Source organism: Limulus polyphemus, unplaced genomic scaffold (genome assembly GCF_000517525.1).
Source record: "Limulus polyphemus unplaced genomic scaffold, Limulus_polyphemus-2.1.2 Scaffold81, whole genome shotgun sequence".
Taxonomy (NCBI): Eukaryota; Metazoa; Arthropoda; class Merostomata; order Xiphosura; family Limulidae; genus Limulus; species Limulus polyphemus.
The window spans coordinates 479,892-503,108 of NW_013665691.1; the positions used below are offsets into that span (position 1 = coordinate 479,892).

General features: G+C 33.4%; 1 protein-coding gene across 3 annotated transcripts in view; it reads left to right on the forward strand.

The window, feature by feature from the left end:
- LOC106467559 (CUGBP Elav-like family member 4) overlaps positions 1 to 23,217 on the forward strand; it is a 477,292-nt gene that overhangs the window by 52,766 nt on the left and 401,309 nt on the right. The window lies entirely within an intron of this gene.

Below are 23,217 nucleotides of genomic sequence, written 5' to 3' on the forward strand. Positions count from 1 at the left end.
TATTATACTAGCGAGGGCTTGGTTGAACTGTTGGATAAAGGGATAGCGAGCAAAAGAGATTATTTTGATAGTATTTCGTCTTATACGATGACTAGTATAATGGAATAAGCTTTGGAGTAATTCAGGGTTGACGGTAGGCTCACAATAGGCTATTTACGGTTGCGTGCCCTGTACGCTGATGTGCTCACTTTGAAAATGAAATTGTAGACTTTTCTGTCCGAAGTAGTTAGTGAAGCGATCAACGTAGCATTCAGGCGGAAAGTGATGTAAGCGCAAACGCCATATATTATATACATATATACAGGATAAGTCTGCTACATGTGGTTTTAAAGGTACAGCTGAATGCTTATTTAGATCAACTCACCTTCGATGGACAAACGAATATCTCTCACTGCAAGTTTTAGTAAAGTAAACGATTATTAGCATTGCGATATATGTGTATATATACATGTAAGTATTTATACAGCTGTGAGTCATCCCTGCATATCCAGTTGTAGCATTTGATTAACATTGTTACATAAGTCAAATACTTTATAGAATGCTCGTTGTGGATATATTGGTACATAAGTCAATTGCTTTACAAGAATGCTTCCTTGTTAATACATTGTTACAGATGTCAAATACTATATTACAATGTTCATTGTTAATACATATGTCAAATTCTAAACTAGAATGTTTCGTTTTTAATGCATTGCCACATATATCGGATATTATATTACAATTTTGGTTGTTGATACATTGTCATATATTTCAAATATTGTACTAAAATGTATAGTTTTTAATACATTACCACATATGTCAAATATTATTCTAGAATGTTTCGTTATTAATACAGTTTATGTTCGCGGATGTTTTGATCTCTTGATTTCTCCGTCTGCATTTCTATTTCTCGGTCTTGCTGTCTGTCTGTTTCCCTGATTGTCCGATTGTGAGTGCTTTAACATGACTAGTGATTATTCATTTTCTACTAAACAGTCATAATTTCATACATTATATTTGAATTCTGTCCCAGTAATAATTTTATCTAACCCTTTTTAGTTACATTGCATAATATTAAATTTAATGTTTTAATAAAATGTATAAAAATATTTTTAGTATGTTTATTTCTTTGTATTTATTTAACTACTTCACTTTCTCTCTGTTCGATTTTTTAAATATTTGTCTTTGTAATTATTTAGACGTTTATTTACCTACCAAAGTATACAAATGTACAACAAACAAATTATTCAAAACAAGATCTTTAGTTCGATTGCCTTGTTTATTGGCGGCTAAGATAAAAGAGTAATAAGTTTTTGTTGGATTTTACAAGTTTTATATCTATCGACCAACCTTATCTGTGTTTCAGATCTACCTGTATATTTGTCTCTTTTATTTTAGGTTAAATATATTACAACTACGGGAATAGTATCGGTCGTATAATTAGATAAGGAATAACGTACTCATAAGTACAGTAAGGCTAATTGCCTTAAACTAATTTGACTTTTTAATTTTATAAACAAAGAATTGGATATTTTCTAAGGCTGAGACTAAAGGAATGTAATGACTTATTTTGGCTTAGCAGCAGTTATATCTTAACATTATAAAATAGAAAACGTCATACTCAAGTCGATGGATTAATTATCGAAAAAAAGACGCAACAAGTAAAGAAAATTTATGGCGAAGGCAAAGTTTAAAACTAAGAATTTGTGGTTCATAAAAGAGAGGAGATTTAAAACTATTTAAAAATCATGGAATGAAAAAAGGTAAGGCAAACAATACACTCATATTATATATATGTAAAACAATTCATATATTTTGATATATTCATGAGTGTGAACAATAACCCTATACGTTATTTTGGCTATTGAATGTCAACAATAACCCTGTAGGTTATTTTGGCTATTGAATGTCAAAAATAACCCTGTAGATTATTTTTGGCTATTGAATGTCAACAATAACCCTGTAGGTTATTTTGGCTATTGAATGTCAACAATAACCCTGTAGATTATTTTGGCTATTGAATGTCAACAATAACCCAGTAGGCTACTCTGGCTATTGAATGTCAACAATAACCCAGTAGGCTACTGTAGCTATTGAATGTCAACAATAACCCAGTAGGCTACTTTGGTCACCCGATGCTGCCTGTTCTTCTGAGTAAATAGTTAAGTGGTCATTGCTGTATTTTCTGTGTTCCGGTGTGTCTGGGGAAGACAGCCGAGCAGGTGCACGTGGTTTTAGCAAAAATGCATTGTATAAATAAAAAATTAATAACTGTTGCTTTCTTTTTGTTTTGTGTTCTGAGCTGTATACCAACTTACTGTGTAAACAACACAGATAATGATTGTATTGCGTGATATTTGAAAGCTTTGGTTTATATAGGCTAACTAACATTTTCACGTTAATTAATTTGATTACTAATTATATCACATATACACGAAATATCATGAAGTTGTTCATGTTTTTGTTATTCCTTCGAATTTTTTTCTTCGTGAGTGCGAGAGGGAAAGAGGAAAGAAAAATTTAGTTTGTGCTGCTGGAGGGTGAATATAAGTGTGGTATTTCTGGATGGCAAGTTTAATATTTCTGCCCCTTGATAACAGGTGTATAGATTATACTGGTGGAGAGTGAGTATATATTTGAGATAATGGATTGTGGGACAAGAATAAATTCCCAGTTGCGTTGTTCTACAATGAAAAAACACTAGACAAGGCATTCATTTATATCAATCTGGAAAAATAGATAATGGATAAAAACACACAATCTTTTCCTTGGCCTGCAGCAAACAGATACTGTACAATAGCAACTACAATATTTTCTGATTTCAAACAAACAAATACTTAAAAAAACATTATGTCATTTTCACATAATTATAACGAGCAGACATTTGGAAACAACACTAACATTTTCACTGACTTGAAACAAACAAATAATGGACAAAAAACACACAACCACTTTCACCAGACTGTAAGAGATACTACAAAAAAAAACGACTGATTTCGAATAAACAGGTACTGGAAAACTACTTATTTTGAACGCTTTCTATTTAAGTACTTGAAGTATTTTTATGCTAATTAACTTGTATTTATTTTCTACACACACGAAACGACACATTTTACTCAGTTAAGAACCCAAGTACAGCATCAACTCGTGATACTGCTGTAACTGACAGAATGAAAGACAGCACCTGGAAAGTGTGTCGTGGTGTGAGAGAGAATAGAAAGTTTGAATGATTTAAGGTGGGTGGGAATGTACCCATTAAGAACAAGTAATCTTCCCATAAGTTGTAGTTATCTTTGCAGTAACATTGTCATTACAGTTTTATAGCGTGGCTATTATCGTTTGCTCTCTAAAATTAGTTTTGCGTGCGTGTTTGCTTTTGATATTTCAGAAGCTTTCTGGGTGAGTCTTTTTCTGTCTGTTACTATTTTTTTTTTAATATGATGGTTTCTAAAAAGGACAGAAAATAATGATAGCCTCAGGAATGAACGACTTGAAACCCTATCAATATATCTATAATAAGTTAGGACTTATAAGAGAAAAAACTTGAGTGTTAAGGTGTAGAACAGTAAAACTTGGAAATGTTGGCTCTCAGAAATGTTATGATTAAGAGAAATAAAATGCACCAAATTATTATTTCCTATGTATTAATGTACGAAACTAAAATAAGAAAAATATTTACACCTCTCTTGTAGAATTTGCTAGTTCATTTAAATATTTCATGAAAAAAAGTTGATGCATTTGAAAGAGTGTGTTACCATGGCTCAGTGGCAAGCGTATGTACTTTTAACTCTAAAAATTGTTGTTCGATACCCGGGAACAACGCAGATAGTCATTGTACAGCTTTGCGTTTAACATAAACTAACAAGGAATTTATAAGACTAAAACTATTATCACGGTTGTTTAAAAATATGTAAAATTATAGGTTGTAACAGATCCCTTAAAACTCATGTTCCGTATAATTTTCTTTGGAACTTCTAGTCTATCTTGGTATGCTTTGAGTTTTTTTCACTAGAGGTGCTGTAAGTCTGAGCATATACAACAATTCTTTCACTTGGCAAATGCAGTATTGTAGTGTTTATACATTGTTTTGATAAAATTGAATTAATTCACACGACTGTATGACATCTTAAATGAATAATTTGTTACTAAGTAGTCAGATGTGAAAACTATTTCAAAATTAAGACATAAGACATCAGCGTTAACATGATATTTTAGTCAATATAAAATTATAACAGGATGAGCATATTATTAGCTTCATTATATATTTATTTTTCTTTTACATGGATTACTAGAATTAACATTTCATTCTCTTTTTACATAAAGTATCTTCTTCCGAGTCTATAAACACGTGTGAAACATGAGGGGTGACCTCTGATGTAGAATTATAGCTTTCCTAAAGACCAGAACCCAGGCTATTTCAATATGCTCAGTTGTCACATACGAGTTTAACTGCGTTGTTTGTTGTTTCTAGTTTATTGAATGGTCGAAATAAATGTATTATATTGTGAGTTTTCATAAAATAAATCAATGAAATATTCTAGTAAATAGCATAACATGTTTCAACACTTCTTATAAAAGAAGGTTGTTAAGCTATAAGGTATGCACCTATTGGCATACCACTTTATGTCTGGTAATGTATAGACAGTTATGTTTTAAAAATAAATAGCATAGAAAAGCATTACGAGTCATCTAAATTGCCATTGTAGTGTTAATATTGAACCATTTTATATTTTGAATGTTATTTTAAATGTGGATAAAAAATCAATCTAATTAATTGGTTTTAACAAATTACATTTTATACATTTATTACAGCATAGCTGTTCTTTGCTAAATGTTAATTTTTTAACTTTTAATAGTACTCTGTTAATTATTTATTTCTAATAAAGTATGTCTATACAGTGGCATATCTCATATAACTTCACACCTTATTTCTTTGGTGCAAGTTACAGGATCTTCTTTCCACACTGCTTTCGTTAATCAGGGCGTTTATTTCGAAAATGTGTTATTTTTCCGGAAATATTTACACAGAAAAGTACTTAAAAGTTTACAATGAAAAAAAAAAATTGTGATGTGATAGAATATATAATCATTTTTCCTTTTGAGAGATTTCAAGTATTTCTTTGTATTTTCTTATTTTATCACTTCGTCGCTGCACTTACTTGTTACGCGAGTTATTTATGAAGTGATCTCGAACAGGCGCGAGGACCTACTGATAGTTGCTTTAACGTCAGTAAATATGTTGAGGTTATTTGTTGAACTACGTGTTCATTTATAACATATTCGTTATTTTGTATTTCGACCTGTATTTATACGAGTTCATTGAAACACGTAGAACTGTAGTTTATCCGTTTAATGAAATGATTGGAAGAATATTTTCTTTTATTTACCATTTCACACTATCAAATATTGTCGGGTTAAAAATATAATTTATTTATCAATGTTGATTGGTAAAAGGAAAAGAAAACAGTGAAACGTCTGAAGATAGTTTTCGCTGGGATGTTGTAGTGGTACCCTTAGTTTTCTCTGGATCTATATATGATATTGTTTTCCTTATGCTATATACTTGTAGTTGTTATACTTTCATGTTATGAGAACGATCTACAAACTTGTATTTCGTAAATGACAAGATGGTGGTCAAAAATAGCAAATAAAACGGTCCAGTATTGTATTTATCAAGTAGCTAAAATCTTATACTTAATAATTTATCATAAATTTTTATCTATTGAATGACAAGAAAGTGAACAACGACAACAAAGCTTTATCAAGCAACTGAAACGTTAAACTTAATAATTTATCATGTTAAATCGTTCATTCTTTAAAAGGTAACTACGAATTTTCAGTATCCTAGCTATCATGAATGGCGCTCCCGAAGGGGAGAAGGGTCGTTGTACGAACCCCACCTTCCCTTTTTCCATGAATCATACCTTCTCCGTTGCCCAAATTGATGCTTAAATCAATAAATGTGTCTTCAATAAACAGAGTGACACCTAGCGAGTGGAAGCGCAATGCATGATAATTTTGTTTATGGATTGTTTCAATTCAACACATGCACAATACTACTGGGTTTAAGGGAGCATCTGTTGAACACTTGTAAACTGCAGACATAGAGAAAAGGACGTGAAAATTTATGACTCATTTATAACATTGCAGTAATATTTTAACTTGTGTAACCGCTGTTACATAAGAAATTTTTAACTAGATGCCTAAACTTCCACAATAGATCTAACGCATCATTTCAAGGCAGCGGTATATACAATCACCCTAAATAACTGGAGTATAGTTTTCAGTGATTTTATCTTGTACAATAAAGAATAGTTTTCATCCAAGTAGCCCCCCCAGTGGCACAGCGGTATGTCTGCGCACTTACAATTCTAGAATTCTGGTTTCGATACCCGTGGTGGGCAGAGCACAGATAGCTCATTGTGTAGCTTTGTGTTTAACTACAAATAAATAAACAAACAAATCATCCAAGAAAATATTAAAGCCCATTTTTAGAGCCATATTGGTAGCAATAGCCTTTACATATGAGTAATTTAATTAAAGTTTGAGTAAAAAAATTATGAAATTTGCACATTACTCTGTAAAACCGGGCATGCTTTCACTCTAGCCCCACAGTGGCACAGCAGTATGTCTGCGGAGTTACAACGCTAGAAACCGAGTTTCGATACCCATGGTAGGCAGAGCACAGATAGCCTATTGTGTAGCTTTGTGCTTAACTTCAAAACAAACAAACAAACAAATGCTTTCACTCAAAATTTAAAAGGGCTATACATATGGAACGTGTTGTATACAACAGAGTAGGGATTTTTAGTTTTCCTCTGTACTTATGTATAAATGTACGTACATGTGATGCATGAAACCAGGTGCTGTTTCGGGTACTGTATGTAGTGTGCTCAGAAACTTGCTTGCTTGTTTGAAGTTAAGCACAAAGCAACACAATGGGCTATCTGTGCTTTGCCCACCACGGGTATCTAAACCCAGTTTCTAATGTTGCAAGTCCGCAGAAATGCCGCTGTGTCACTGGGGGGCTCAAAAACATGTCATACACAGCTGTACATATGTTACGATACCAAATATTTTCATTCCTGGATCCATTAAGAACTGCAAATCGGAAAATTTTCAAAGCCGTACCACAATACCAGAACATCGTGACCGTTTCCGCTTACCCAATGCAAATATTGATTTGTAATGCTTATGAAACTTAATGAGATAATATAACTTTGATCACTCAATATATATTACTTCTGTCAAGCAATATGACATATAATGTAATAAAGTTTAAAAACAAATGTGATTCAGTAAGCTAGCTGGTAAAAGCAGAAACTTGCAAAGTTATATCTGCAGTCTTGTCTTCAATCAATAAGTATTGTTTGGATTTTCCTTTCTAAAAATACAGAGTTGCAAGAAGCATGTTACAAGAACTTGTATTTACATCTTTTCATTGTTCAATAAATTTGAAATGCTGTTGCTTCAGGGAGCGGGATTCGCTCTTGGGACTTTCACTTTTGGGCGCTGCTCCCGGCGGCCCTTGAACCTCCGGACTGCTATGATTGACCTCTCTCCCTGCTAAAAATCTGAGAATGCCCCTGATCATAGTTTATATAATGTAACTGTTAACTTTAATAACGTTTTTTTACAGTAAGTTAAACTACGTGGTAGCCTTCAATATCTCGGAAACTAAGACGATACTTAATGTCCAATTGTTAGAATGACTCGACTGCTAGAGTGCATATTAGTTAAGTCATGATAAAGTGCACAGCTCTATAAAACAAATAAAACTCCATATTTAAGTAGCAAACATATTTTTCTTGGTACCATATGACTTATATATCACAAAAATCTGCCACGAAAAGAGCATTTTATGTGTGCGTGGCACAATGAATTTACTTACCAGCAGTTGGTTTGTCTTTAGCACGTGATTTAGTAAAGTTTGTAATGCAGTTGTTACACGTATACTCTCACATACGAACATAACCGAATTACAAGATGCTAATGTCAAAGGTCTGGCTTTTATCAGGTAGCAGATGAACATTCTGTAGACAGGAGAGGCTGAAAAGTTGAGTGTTGTGTAGTATATTTGCTCTCATGGCAAACAAATACTTAGAAAATAAGCATCTACAAAATGCTTGCTTCCGTTTCTGTAATAGAAAACTATATTAAACATAATTTTACAAGAAGCCATTCTTTGATGAAAGTTAACAGCAGAAAAATTTTATATGACAGATAATATTATTATCTTAAAACTAATTTGACTTTTTATTCTCTAGAAATATCTCGGTTGTGTCTTCCTATTTAGTTGTACGTTTCAGACTGTTATTTCCAAAGTTCTACCTATCTCACTCAGCCTGCTTATCTATGTGTGTTTCTCTAGCTATTCACCTATTACTGTGGCTATCTGACTAAATATTTAGTTGTTGTTTTTTCTCTTTAGAAGATTTCTTGTACGTATGCAATCGTTTAGTTCTGTACCAATAATATATATATATATATATGGATAACCTTTTCTATGTGCAAGGTCAACATTTGATATACACGTTTAGACCTGTGACATGACTACGTAGGAAAGGGTGAGGGTTAATGGAAGGGGACTTAATTCACAGAGCCCTGGAACGGCAAAAGCTAATGCAGGAAATATATATTTAGGTTTAAGTAAAATTTCAGAGTCAGGTCTACCAGGGGATCGCCTTACACTGATATTTATTTTTTGTTTGTATGAAAATGCAATGTTTGTGCAATAGAACTAACTATAAGTAAAAAGATATGGGTAAGAGGAATTCGGTATTTCAGTCTCAATATCTAGTTGCCCTTTTTTTTCTGTTCCAGTACATTTAATATGTATTTAGCTTTTTTTTTTCTCTCAATGAAGGTTTTCTCTTGTACTTATTTCTATGTCGCTCTTTCTATCTCTGTACAAGTCTTTCTGAGTCTGTCTTGATTGCTCCATCTTCGTGTTATTCTGTCTAATATTTACCTAAGTTGCTCTATATCCCTGTGTTCTTGTCTGATACTTATCCAAATAACTCTTCTGTGTGTCTGTCTGTTTGGTGTTTATTTAGGTCGATTTCTTCATATTTATCTGCTTGATGTTTATCTAGGTAGTTCTTTGTGTTTGTTGGCCTGTTGTAGCTCACTTCTGATACCATTTTGTTGTAGATTGCTTCTACTTACTTCTATCAGGAATTGACTCATACTAGTGAAAACATAACAAACTGCTGTTCATCACTATAATCAATAACACATAGATTTAGAACTAAGTTTTGTTTCTTACTGGTAACATATTATTTTTCTTCCTTCGTTTTTCATTCGGTTTTTTCGTTCTCTCTCACATTTCCTGACCTTTTTCTTTTTTAAGTGGAACTCCTGTCTTTTGTATTCCTTTCTTAATTCTACGTTAAACACACCTGTTTCTTTTATATCAGATTACAACGTCTCATAATCATAAGGGGTCCAGTAATCTGTACAGCAGCTGAAAAATAAAGGGAGCTGCTCAATTTAATAACTTAGAGTGCTGTAATTCCCTAATACCTTAGAGGCTGACTAGATGGCTTAGGCTTTCTCATCTCTTCCAACTCCAACCGATGTTTCTTAAACCTAACTTCATAACAGGTCTAATGTTTAACAAAATAGTTCTTATGTTTCTCTGCCTGATGTTTACTAAGATAGTTCTTTGTGTTTGTTAGTCTGATGTTAACGCAGGTAGTTCTTTACGTTTGTCAAGCTGATGTTTTCCTAGGTAGTGCTTTATATTTCTCTGCCTGGTGTGTTTATTATATAGGCAGTTGTTTGTGTTTGACGATCTGATGTTTACTTAGGTAGTACTTTATGTTTCTCTGCTTGATGTTTACCTAAGCAGTTCTTGGTGTTTTTCTGCTTGATGCTTACCTAGGCAGTTCTTTATGTTTCCCTGCTTGGTGTTTATCAAGGTAGTTCGTTATGCTTCTCTGCTTAATGTTTTCATAGGTAATTTTTTGTAATTGATGGTCTGATGTTTGACTAGGTTCCTTTTGTATGTGTCGTCTAATGATTGCCTAGGTAGCTCTATCTATGTGCCAGTTAGTCTGATGTCTTCGCATAGCTTTCTAGTAACTCCCACATTACCAAGATTTATGATTTTTTTTACAACAGTCAGTTTGTTATTCAAGTATGTTTCTATGTAGAACACGACCAAACCCAATAATTACTATTCAAGCCCATGTCCTCTCTTGTCACGCATTCTTACAATATTCATGTCCTTCCTGTTCTGAATGCTCACGGTCCCCATTCATATTTTGTCCCATATATAATGTTAGTCCAACCGTAACCTGGCTATGTTCTCATAGCTAACTAACGGTGTGCCGATCTGTGCTTCTTGTAAAAACTGTGGTAACCCCGATCTGTGTAAAACACGTTTTCTTTCAGTCAGACACAGATAAATACTGCCTTACAGCGTTACTGTAATTATAAAGAATTTAAACCTAACGATTTTACATAAACAGTATTCTTATTTCCTATAGAGTCATTTGTAAAGGTTGTAGCAGTGCTTTCTCCTGGCACATGTAATCATATGATGTTCATCTATTTCTATGCCGACGTGCTGGTTTAAGGGTTTCCAGCATGGTAATGTGTGATGTTCACACTATTTAAAATCAACTGATATTCTTTGTATCGTTTAAAAATGCACTCATATAAGTTTAACGTCCGCTAAATATTTTAAAGAGCTCGAACTTAAATCGGAAACAGTATAAATCAGTTATTTTGAAAATATTGGCAAAGTGATTTTCTTAAATGTATATTCCCATATGCTCATTTAATGAGTTCCTTTTTTGCTAAACCATAACAACAAAACGTAATCAAGAGCTAAATATTTTTTCACGTCGAATATGATGCCAGTATTTTGTTTTTTAATGTATGTTTATTTGAACATAGACACATTAAGTTATGTGCAATAAATCCTCTTTCGCGATGTGAATTTGTTGCTACGTTCCTACAGAGATATGAGTCTATTTCTTGGATACACCTAAAAGATAGCTTATTACCTCTTGAATGTGTGGATATAAAGTACTCCCGTTGAAACGTTGGGCAAAAATACTTGGAATTCGAAAAAGTATTTTCAAGAGAAATTTACTTTAAAAACCTTTCAAATTAGAAAGAACATATTTGTTTTAATAGAGATTGCATGAAAATAGAGGCTAACTACGCAGGAACACAAATCTGTTCGCCATAAACATACGATAAATATATTCTCTAATCATCAAATAACGAAGTAACCTCCATTCAAGATCATATTCTTTGATGTAAACCAAACTAACATCATACTCAGAATGTTAACCAAAACAACAACAACAACAACAAAAAAAACGGTTATTTCGTGGAAAATATTTAAAGTTACAATGTATGTCCAAGGTGTGTTAAAACTGTTATTAATTTAAAATGTGGTTTGTTATGAACTTCGCGCAAAGCTACACGAGGGCTATTTGCGCTATCCGTCCCTAATTTAGCAGTGTAATAATAGTGGGATAGACCATCACATTATAACGACCCCACGATTGAAAGGACAAGCACGTTTAGTGTGACGGGGATTCGAACCCGCGACCCGCAGATTGTGAGTCGAGCGCCCTAACCACCTGGCCATGCCGGGCCTTTTGAAATGCGACAAAGTATAATACTTTATATACTTTTAAAACTAAGAAAACAAAAGATTCTTTCAAGGGTTTCATCAGCATGTAACGATTCTCATATAACACTGAGCAGTCAGAACTTGTTACAAAAAAAAAAAACTCTCCAGCACATGTTTCCGTTATATATATATATAATAAAACAAAAATATTTTACTTTCTTAAATAAACCGGGCGTATTTTAATATCCTAATTTTTCTTCTAATATTTTAATTATTTTAGATTTATCATCATTATTATTAGATAGACTTATTATTAATTGCCGTTTGTATTACTAGTATTTAATTTTCATACCAGGATACGTCATAAGATGGGTAAATCTAGCAAAAACAACTGAGCTGCTATCAGCAAATATTGACCAATCCAAGTTCTTGTGGTGTTCGACTAAATATGCCTTTAGTAACCGACGGCATTTATGACAAAACAACTGTTTAGTTTAATATTTTTTTATGTACGTGTTTTTCTTTTCATCTAATGAAAATCATATCAAGTATAGTGTGATGATTAAATTTTATTGATTGTTTAAGAGTAAAAAAGAATTAGCTTCTTTCAGTTACTTTATGTCGACCAATGTGAAGATAATTGAGCGTTAACTTTACTACTGTATAGGGCAAACTGAGCTAAGCGTATTCAAATAATTTCTCAAGGCTAAGAACATCAAGTATACGTGCTTGAAATAATTTATAATATGTGCAAACTATGCTAGTGTTAATTATGCTTAACAGTGACGTCAAAACTTCTACTTATACATACATTTATTCGTGAAATAACGTTACGTGTTTGACGTTGGACACATACGTAACAGCATAAAATCTTACGAAGATAGAAAAAGCATGCGACAGAATACCTTCACTGCGGATACATCAGATTGAAAAGCCTACAACTGTGTTAAATTAACAAACTAAAATAAGACCTGATTATTATGTTGATGTTTTTATGGTCTCAAACATAAAAACCTGAATTGGAAAATTATAAATGTGTTAGCAAATCAGGTGGATTTATATATTTAACTTAATTTAAGCCTGAGCTTAGAGGGTTTTGTAATTTTTCCTTGTACGATTGGTTAAATTAATTCTCTATTATAATCCAGATTAACATTGTAATCACACATGACTGATTGAACACTTGGAAGACACGTGATTTGTGAACGTGTGAGTTACTCTTCATTTGTTGTTTTTGATCTCGTTTTAGTGGCTTTTTAGACGCTATCAAAAGCTGTCTGGTTAACAACAAATTATTTATACGCTATTTCTACGACTTATCATCTTACTAGCTAACGTACCGTTCAACTCATAAGGAAGACATGGGTTTCCTCAGAGATTGACATAGGTAGCTCAGGACCAAAAGCTGACCCTCTTATGTTATTCTTTTGGGGTGCTCTAAGGGTGCCTTCAAAGTTTGTTAGAGATTAATAGAATAGCATGAAAAAACCGTAGGGATGGTACAGGTGGGTTAGATTTGAAATTTGCCCACTCCCCTTTTCGTGAAAGGTGAATACACAGGCAGACAGGGGCCCCCTGGTTAATTGCATGGGGAGTCCAATCCGAAGGCCATCCTTTATGTCATCCCTCGGGGTACTTCAAGTGTACCTTTGAAGTGTGGTAGAGATGGATAGAATAGAAGTGTTCCCGAGGGTGACATAAGGATCAGATACGAACGCTGCTCCCCGCTGTGTCACTCCGGGGGAGCTCTAAGGGTGCATGCCAAGTTTGGTGGAGATCGGTCTAAAGGTATAGGCGAAAAAAAGTGAACACACAGACGATAATTCTAGTTTATATGTATAGATTATTCTTGGTGATCTTAACGATGTTATGATGAGTTTGTTTTGTAAGTATGGGCTAACTGCTTACAGAACTACAGCCGCTTCTCTCAAAGATTATTTTGTGGATAGACAGTTATATATATATATAGAATATTGCCTTGTGAGGGATTAGAGAACTGTTATAAAGATAATATTTGTACTACAAACAGAGTTAGTTAGGTCTAACAAAAAGTTAATCCCAACATTTACTGAAGAAGTGTGTCATTTTGTAGTTTGTCCCAGATACAACACCAACTACATTCAATACATTTTAATCGTTGTTTTCGATTCACTGTATTTATGATAAATAAAGCTATTACAACTTGTCTATCAAGTATACACAGCTCAGGGTAAAGATTCATTATGTACATGGAACATTAGTAGGCAGCTGTTGATAAAGATTAAAACGCCATCTGGCATAAAAATGTTTGGCTCTGTTTTCATGTTACCATCATCTGGTTCAGTGTGTCATAATTAAATTTTTAATTATGTTTCCCGCTCTCTCAGGATTTCATATAAGGTTGTCCAATGTTTCACGTTTTAGGCTGATAATCTCGTACCACACAGTTTTCATGAATGGCGGAAACACATGTGTTTCAAATGTTATCTGTTCCTTATCGTTTATAAAGAACGAGGGGGGGCAATCCATCCTGTTTCAATAAATTGCTATACTCAAATTACATCAATTTTAGAATAGAAAACCGATACTACTGCTTGTCTTCTGATGAATAAACGAAATTATTTCAATGAATTATAAACTAAGAATTCAAGTACAACGTGTGTTTAATAGGCTACCTGAATGTGCACTGTAAAGAGAAGGACAAATAGAGGTGGAAAATTTGAGTACGCATACAAACATATTTACATTGTCTTTGTGTGAACCATTTACTATTTGCACACTCGAAAGTAAAAAATTGACATCTTGAACTTTTTTTCTGCTGCAGTTCTGAAGTAATAATACGTTTTTTATTTCTCCTCTCTTTTTTTTAATCCGTTTTATTTACGTTTTATCTTTTCAACTTAATACTCTTTTTTATGTATTTTCTTTCTTAGTTTACCACCACAGACTGTGGACTTACGAGGCTAGAAACCTGGTTTCGTGGTGGGCAGAGCACAGATAGCTTGATTTCAAACAAACTTTCTTTGTTTAATCTTCCATATATAAATTTTAGGTGATAATTCATCAAAATACTATCCGTATCAGATCTTTTCATTCATGAAATGAATATTTTCTTCTAAGCCTATACCAAAGACTGCATAATAAAAACGAATAACGCTGATTTGTATTCCAAACAGATTGTTCATTGGTTAGAGGAAAATGAACAAACCACTGAAAAGTAAAAATGTTCATTTAGAAATGAACTAAAAACAAGAAATTGTTATTAATATGTAAAAGTTTATTTTAATTTCAGCTCATTTTTTGTTTATGAGAACAGGAAGTCGATTAAGTTATGTTTCACGATTTGTGTATACGTGATGATTAGACCGGTTATTGCTAGCGTTACGTTCTCTTAATTGTCAATCTGTATTTATTTTTGCTTACGAACATTTAATTAAATTCTTTTGGATGATAGATAAGATGGAAATATTTTAAGAAACTGTAAAAGAGATATAAGTTAAAGTTTAAATTTGGTGTTCTACATTTCTCAAATATCACATTTGCGAAACGTCGATAATCTATTTAGATTTGTAATTCTATTCAACATTTCCCAAACGTTGAACACCTACTGTAATTTCTAACTTACACCCAGATATTTTACATGAGTTTTGTCTGGATGATTATTTTACCATAATTAAAATCATCCTTCTTTTATGAATTTCAAATAACAACTACATTCGAGGAGCGATTGATTGTTGCAAAGCACGAAGCTACACCATGGGCTATTTGTGCTCTGCCCACCGCGGGCATCGAAACCCGATTTTGAGTTTTATAAGCCCATTGACTTACTGCTGAAACCCCGGGTATCTTTTAATTATTGTGTTGTAAACCTTTCTTCATTGGATTCAGGTTGTTGGAATAAAAAAAAAATGCAATAAAATTTAATATTTTAATACCCGTAATCAATGGATTCAAAGACATTTGAGTAATAGCTCGGTTAAAACATAATGTATTTCTCACGCCCATCACCAATAGGTTTAATCACATTGAATAGCCCGAACAAAGCATAACTGATTTGATATGTTCATCACAATTCGATTCAATCACGCATGATGAGCAAGCCAGTTAAAATAATTTATTTCGTACACCCATCACCAGTAGATTCAACGTTGAATAATTCGGTTAAATCATAATTTCTTCAATATATCCTTTCGCAAACGAGTTCGATAATTTCTGATGAACAGTTCATATGAAATCATTTTCTTGCTTTATGTTCAATCTTCTTATGAATGTAATGTAGTAAAATCAGGGTGTCTATGGTAAGTTAGCCATATCCTTGGAGATATTTCTAAAATAAGGCCGATAGTATAAAATTATATTTCAATATCGACCGATACGCACGTGGATTGGAGTTTCTTTGAGACCAAAACTAAAGTAGAACGCAATTTTGTTAGTAATAGGTAACTTTCCTAAAACATTACACGATAGACACATTAGATTAGAATAGTACGGAAATCACACTTTAAATTAGTACTACACACCCTCCAATCGTGAGGGATAGACATTTTAAATTAATACAAGACAACCCTCGTAGAACAGTACCAGTATAACACATTAGAAAACTCTCACTGAACAATATAGAGATAGACGAAACAGAAGAATACTAACCAACCACTTCTAGAACATGTTTACATTAGTATAGATAACCCTATTAAAACATGTTTAGGTACACACATTACACTAATTCTAGAATACTCTCACTAAAACATGTTAGGCTGCATTTCGTTAGAGCTAGACTACCCTCAATAGAATATCTTAGTTTTAAATTTCATTGGTGCTAGGTATCTCTCATTAAAACATATTACTTTGTACACATTACACTAGTAACAGACATTCATTATTAAAACTTCCAAGGATTTACACATTATAATAGATCTAGACATGCTTTATTAAAGAATTATGAAGGTATACAAGTTATAATATCTATATAAAATAATACGCTTGCGTTTGTCTGTTCGGAACGTTTCTCGATCAACCGCTACAAATCTCATATCGTTAGAAAGGCCTTTGTCTGAGGAGTCCGGATTGCACATTGGCTTTTAAATTTAGAATAACCTTATCTTTTTTTTAGCATAGTCAGACTTTTTAATGCAACGAATATGGTACACGATGGCAACTGGCTTCGATTTCAACTCCAGTTTTTTTTAGTTGCAAAGTATTTCACACAAACAAATTCGCGTGTAATTTCCTAAAATAATTAACATTACGCAGTTTCTATGGGCTTTCTGGACTTACTTAGGTCTAATATACGCATGCGTAGTTCGTTCAAACCATATGCTTATCATTTTGTGAACACGCATTCAGACGTTTCTGCATATTTAGCTAGGCCCTGCATGGCCAGATGGTTAGGGTGCTCTACTCGCAATCTGCGGGTTGCGGGTACAAATCCCCGTCCTACCAAACATGCCCTCCCTTTCAGCCGTAGGGGCGTAATAATGTGACAGTCAATCCCACTATTCGTTGGTAAAGAGTAGCCCAAGAGTTGGCAGTGGGTAGTGATGACTAGCTACCTTTCCTCTAGTCTTACACTGCTAAATTAAGGACGGCTAACGCAGACAGCCCTCGTGTAGCTTTGCGAGAAATCCATAACAAACAAACAAGCATAATTGTGGTAGTATACAGATTAGATTAATACTACCCAACCCTCGCGAAAATAATTGCGGGAGTATGGAGTAGACACATTACACTAATATGACACATTTCTCACAATAACACAGCAAGAACAGGCAGATTAGCACTAGGCAACTATCGCTAAAACAGTATGGATGGGGGTATATAAATCAGGCGAGTACTTTACCAGCCATTTTATTTATTTTACTTAATCGTAATTATGGAAGTTTAAAGGACTCACTTATAGGTTGGATTGTATAATAAGAGCGCATGAGAAAACATTATAAAGATTTTGGTCGTAGATATTAGAGAAATCATACAAAAAGACAATAATCTCATCAAACCCGATGACTCTTGTTGTAAGAGATTGCACCACTAACCATTATAAAATATAACATTTCAAATGAAGAATCTGTTTTAAAGCTCTTATTGGTAAAACACCACTAATGTTATAGACTGAGCAGTAAAATTCGAAAAAAAAACAACAACACTAAAAACAAAAACATTTACGTTTCTTTAATATTGAGATTTTTTTCTCAAGCGAAAACTTCTTTCACTTGGTTAATTACTGGTATAATTCAATAGCTTCGTAAGTAACGAAACGGATTGGTGCCTTCGTGAAGCCGAACTTCATGTGTTATTTATCCATTATGGGCTTCATAAAACACCTAAATAATCTAGATCCTGGTAAATTTTATTTCGCTCATTATTTCCTTACCGAAAAAAGACAAAATAATAATAGTTTCAATACAGGCTATTTTTTTCCCGTTATTCAACTATTTTCGAATTCTAGTCGAAATATCCTCAAAAAATATCATGCAAAGAAGTTGTACCCCAATATTTGCAATATCCGCTAATAGATGGTGCTACTTCTGTTTGTTAGTGTTTGGAGAATTGAATATGTAGTGTTATGGTTTTAACTTGTACTTTTGGATTATGGAAATTTTAAGCCCTTCTTGTTGTTGTCACAATTAAATCTAATGCACTTCCGTAGTGTTTGTGTGGAAAACCTAACCGCTGTATTTGATTCTCACTAGGTGGCGATACAGAATCTAAGACTGCAAATTAATTATAATAAATACGTTATGTTAACAGAATCTTGCACTGATGAGGGTGCGGGAAAACCTTTTCTTTTCTTTTGTACTCTTAGTATGTATGCTTCTGAATGTTTCTCAATATAAATTATTGCTATTGTATCAGTGCTGTCCAATAAGATTAATAACAAATGAATAATGTATGAAACACATTATAGCTCAAATATTTATCATTCACAAAGAAACCTACGAAAGACCCTGCATTTAACATTTATTAAATATAAATAAACGTCGATACTGGACGTCGGATTACATTGTGGGGCCTCTTTAATACATGCTACATGGCGTGGTTGCTGCTTTGCTAAAAATTTCCTTCTGTTAATGAGTAACTCAACCACTAATTGCAGCTGATGGCAAAATGTAAAAACGTGATATGTCACTCAATCAAATGAACGACAGTAAAAATTCTACCACGAAAGTCAGAGGAAGGGGGAGAAAAATGATTTAAATATTCATCATGTATGTAGCAAGACTGTGTAGCCTAATATATTTATGCTCCACCCCCACCCCCCGCTCCCCGGCTTTGCTACATAGTTTTAGTATAATGACACCTGTGTTCCTTAATTAAACGTTCTCTGGTAGTGTCTTAATTATGTATACAATTAGAAATACAGGCATGTTCTGTCAACTATACATGTTAGCCAAACAAATCAAGTCCAACTGGCAACCGTATTATGTATAACAATTTAACGATAAAATGAATAGTATGTAGCCCGAACACCAACGTACAATAAATGTATTAAACGAAACTGAAATACATTAAAACAAGATAAAGCTTCCAAGAATGAAGTATTATATGTAGGTGGTTAATTGAAAATAACAATAAAAATAAAATAATATGGTTCAGTTATCAATAAGAAATAAAAATTATTCTAAGCCTAGATCCGAGAAAGGAAGTACTTTTTTTACGATTTCAAGAACTCTGAGAAATTTTCATATTCTCTAATGACTATTTCTTTAAATTATATTTGCCCATTATTGTCAGAAGTATGTCAAAATGCATAGAGGAACCATTTACCTCTCCTAAAATAGTTGGCGACGTCAGTGAGGAGTCATCCATCTCTTCTAAAATACATAGGCGACTTGATTCAGAAGTGCTATATCTCTTCTGAAACACACTAGTGATTTGAGTGAAAAGTTTTCTATCTGTTTTAAAACACATAGATGACTTGAGTGAGGAGTCATCTGTCTCTTTTAAAACACAAAGGTGACTTGCGTGAGAAGTTCTCTATCTCTTCTAAGACACATAAGTAATTTGAGTGAGGAGTCATACTGTCTCTTTTAAAACACAAAGGTGACTTGCGTGAGAAGTTCTCTATCTCTTCTAAAACACATAGATGACATGAGTGAGGAGTCATCTATCTCTTCTAAGACACATAAGTAATTTGAGTGAGAAGTCAGCTATCTCTTCTAAAATATATAAGTGACTTGCGTGAGAAGTTCTCTATCTCTTTTAAAACACATAGATCACTTGAATGAGAAGTTCTCTATCTGTTCTAGAACACATAAGCGACTAGAATGAGCAGTCATCTATCTCTTTTAAAACACATAAGTGACTTGAGTGAGAAGTTCTCTGTCTTATCTAAAACAGATAGGTGACTTGAGTAAGGAGTTCTTTATTTCTTTAAAACACATAATGACGTTAGTGATAAGTCCTCTATCTGGTGTAAAACACATAGGTGATTTGAGTGAGAAGTCTTCTATCTCTTTTGAAACACATAGGTGACTTAAGTGAGGAGTCATCTATCTCTTCTAAAACACATAGATGACCTGAGTGAGGAGTCATCTGTCTATTCTGAAACACATAGATGACTTTTGTGAGAAGTTTTCTATCTCTTTTAAAACACATAGGTGACTTGAGTGAGGAGTCCTGTACTTCTTCTACAGCACACAGGTGTTTTGAGTTAGGAGTCATCTATCTCTTCTAAAATACATAGATGATTTGAGTGAGGAGTCATCTATCTGTTCTTAAACGCATAGATTGCTTGAGTGATAAGTCCTCTATCTGTTCTAAAACGCATAGATTGCTTGAGTGAGAAGTCCTCTATCTGTTGTAAAACACATATGCGACATGATTGAGGAGTGATCTATCACTTCTATAACACATAGGTGAGTTGAGTGAGACGTTCTCTATCTCTTTTAAAATATATATATGACTTTAGTTAGGAGATCGTTATCTCTTTTAAAATACATATATGACTAATAATGGTTGGAGATGGCTTGAATGGGTAATGAAGAAAAACTTTAATATAAATTTAACATAACAGCAAATGTGCAACGTTTCAACAAGGTTTTGTCATCATCAGGTATGACTAAATGAGGAGTCATCTATCTCTTTTAAAACGGATAGATGACTTGTATGAGAAGTTCTCTATCTCTTCCAAAATATATAGATGATATGAGTGAGGAATTATTTATCTCTACTGATGTGTTGACGTTTCATATTTTATTAAACCTTTGTCTAATGATCTCATGATAAAGTGTGTTTTTTGGGGGGTGGGGATTATTTTTATATTTTTATTGTCTTGGAACCCTCTTCGGTCTCTTGAAGAATGATTGAAAAACACTGATGTCTTTTACAACTAAATATTATGCGCAATCGTATTAATTAGTCAATCCTACCTTTGTAGGAGAATAATAAATTTTTTAATATCCTATTTCAGTTTGAACATGAGTAAGTAACATTACCTAAGCTTTTCAAAGCCACTAGGCTGGAACTGAACCCTTGTGTAGTAGTAGTACCGCCGGAAAGCGTGTCACTTTTGTGATAGTGTCATTGTAAAATGTGTCCCTTGTGTGTATATCTCGTCAGAAAACGCGTTTTCTCACTTAACAGAGAAATGTTCATTTAATAAACACATAAAACCATTCGAATGTCATTTGAATTGCGCAGCATTCAGGGAGAGAACAATCAGAGTAAAGGTGTGTTTAATCACAGGAGATTGAAGAGGATGTACCCACTTGAAAACAACAACAGAACTTTAACGTGGGTTTAAGTTTGGTTTCTAATGTTGTCGTGTAACAGACATGTTCTATCCTGGATGTGTTTAGAGGTAGGTGTTGAAATTCAAATAATTCGAATTTTTTAACTTAGAAGAAAAATACTATAAGTGATGACGTAATAGATGTACTTCAGTAACCTCATGTTGCTTATGAAATTACAGATAGGCTGATGAATCCTACTGGACTATAGGATAAAAGCATTGCATACGTGAAAGAAGTTACTTGCACATCTCTTGTTATAAATAGCGATGATTCTAAGCAGGTATTAGAGTCAGTTCAGCACTTGCAAAACATGTTAATATTTAATAGATCTATAAGATAACTGGGAAATACTTGTGGCAGAGTAGAAATAACAGCATATTGCTTCATACACCTTTAGACTTTATCCAGTAAGAGATTCATCAAATAAAAGACCCTGAGATAGTCTTATTGGTTAGCTTGTAATGTGCTTCACTAATGCTAACTGGTTCTGAAGCTCTGTTAATGTCTAGATGGTAACGACAGTACTGGATACCTTGGTTTTAGTTGCACAGTGAGTGGTTAACTGTTTTATGTTATCTATGGAACTATTTATAAAATTAGAATTATGGTAATTAGACTAAAAGAAAAGGTTTTTTCTAATTAATTATCCATACAGTTATTATCTTTTTTGATTCATTTCAATATTACTAGTTTTTTTTTCTACTTTTCTTCGGATTAGTGCTTGCATCCAAATAAAACATAAGCAAGGTGTAAGTACTAAATAACTCCTGTCACTATCAATTGTCAAAACAAGACTTATAAGCATGGCCTAGTTCTGCTCTACCGCCAACGCATCAGTTCTTAATACTTTTCAATATACATGATTTATTAGTGACGTATTTTGTCTGTTCTTGTACTTATGTATAGTGGATAGTCCTGTGTTAGCGTACTATCTACCTGAATTCTGGTTTAATGAAGCTGAGTAAAGTTATATTAGGTTGTTGGTTCAAGCTTAAAGCTCCACAGCGAGCTCTATGCACTATGTCTATCGCAGGAATTGAAATCCGATTTTTCTCGTTATAAGCCCCAGACTTACCGCGAAGGTTAATGAATGTGATCTTGTACAGGAGTACTAATATATTTGGTATATCGTATTACTGGTCTATGGTAGACGTTCTGATGTTAGTGTATTTGTCTACCTTACTTCGATTCAAATGAAGATGGTTTAATTGTATTTTTAGTGCTAGGCTTTAATAGATGTAATTTGTCAACCTTAGTAGTAGTGTTCCTAGTACTGGTCTAAAGTAATATCGTATTTGGTCTACTTTAATACTGATCATTAGTAAATGATCTACTTACACTCTGTTCTACCTAACTTTGTTCAGCTCTCATGAAAATAGTTTACTATTGACGTTTTCGTCTTATCCTAGTTCTGATATATATATATATATATAATAGTTGTTGTAGTACTAATCTGTTCAATCTAGTACCAGTCTAACGTGGATTATTAATTACTAATCTGTTGAATTTAGTACCAGTCTATCGTGGATCGTTAAATGCTTATCTGTTGAATTTAGTACCAGTCTATCGTGGATCGTTAAGTGCTAATCTGTTGATTCTAGAACCAATCTATCGTGGATCGTTAAGTGCTTATCTGTTGAATTTAGTACCAGTCTATCGTGGATCGTTAAGTGCTAATCTGTTGATTCTAGAACCAGTCTATCGTAGATCGTTAAGTGCTAATCTGTTGATTCTAGAACCAGTCTATCGTGGATCGTTAAATGCTTATCTGTTGAATTTAGTACCAGTCTATCGTGGATCGTTAAGTGCTAATCTGTCGATTCTAGAACCAGTCTATCGTGGATCGTTAAGTGCTAATCTGTTGATTCTAGAACCAGTCTATCGTGGATCGTTAAGCGTTAATCGCCACGCTTTACTATTTGTGAACTCTCTTTA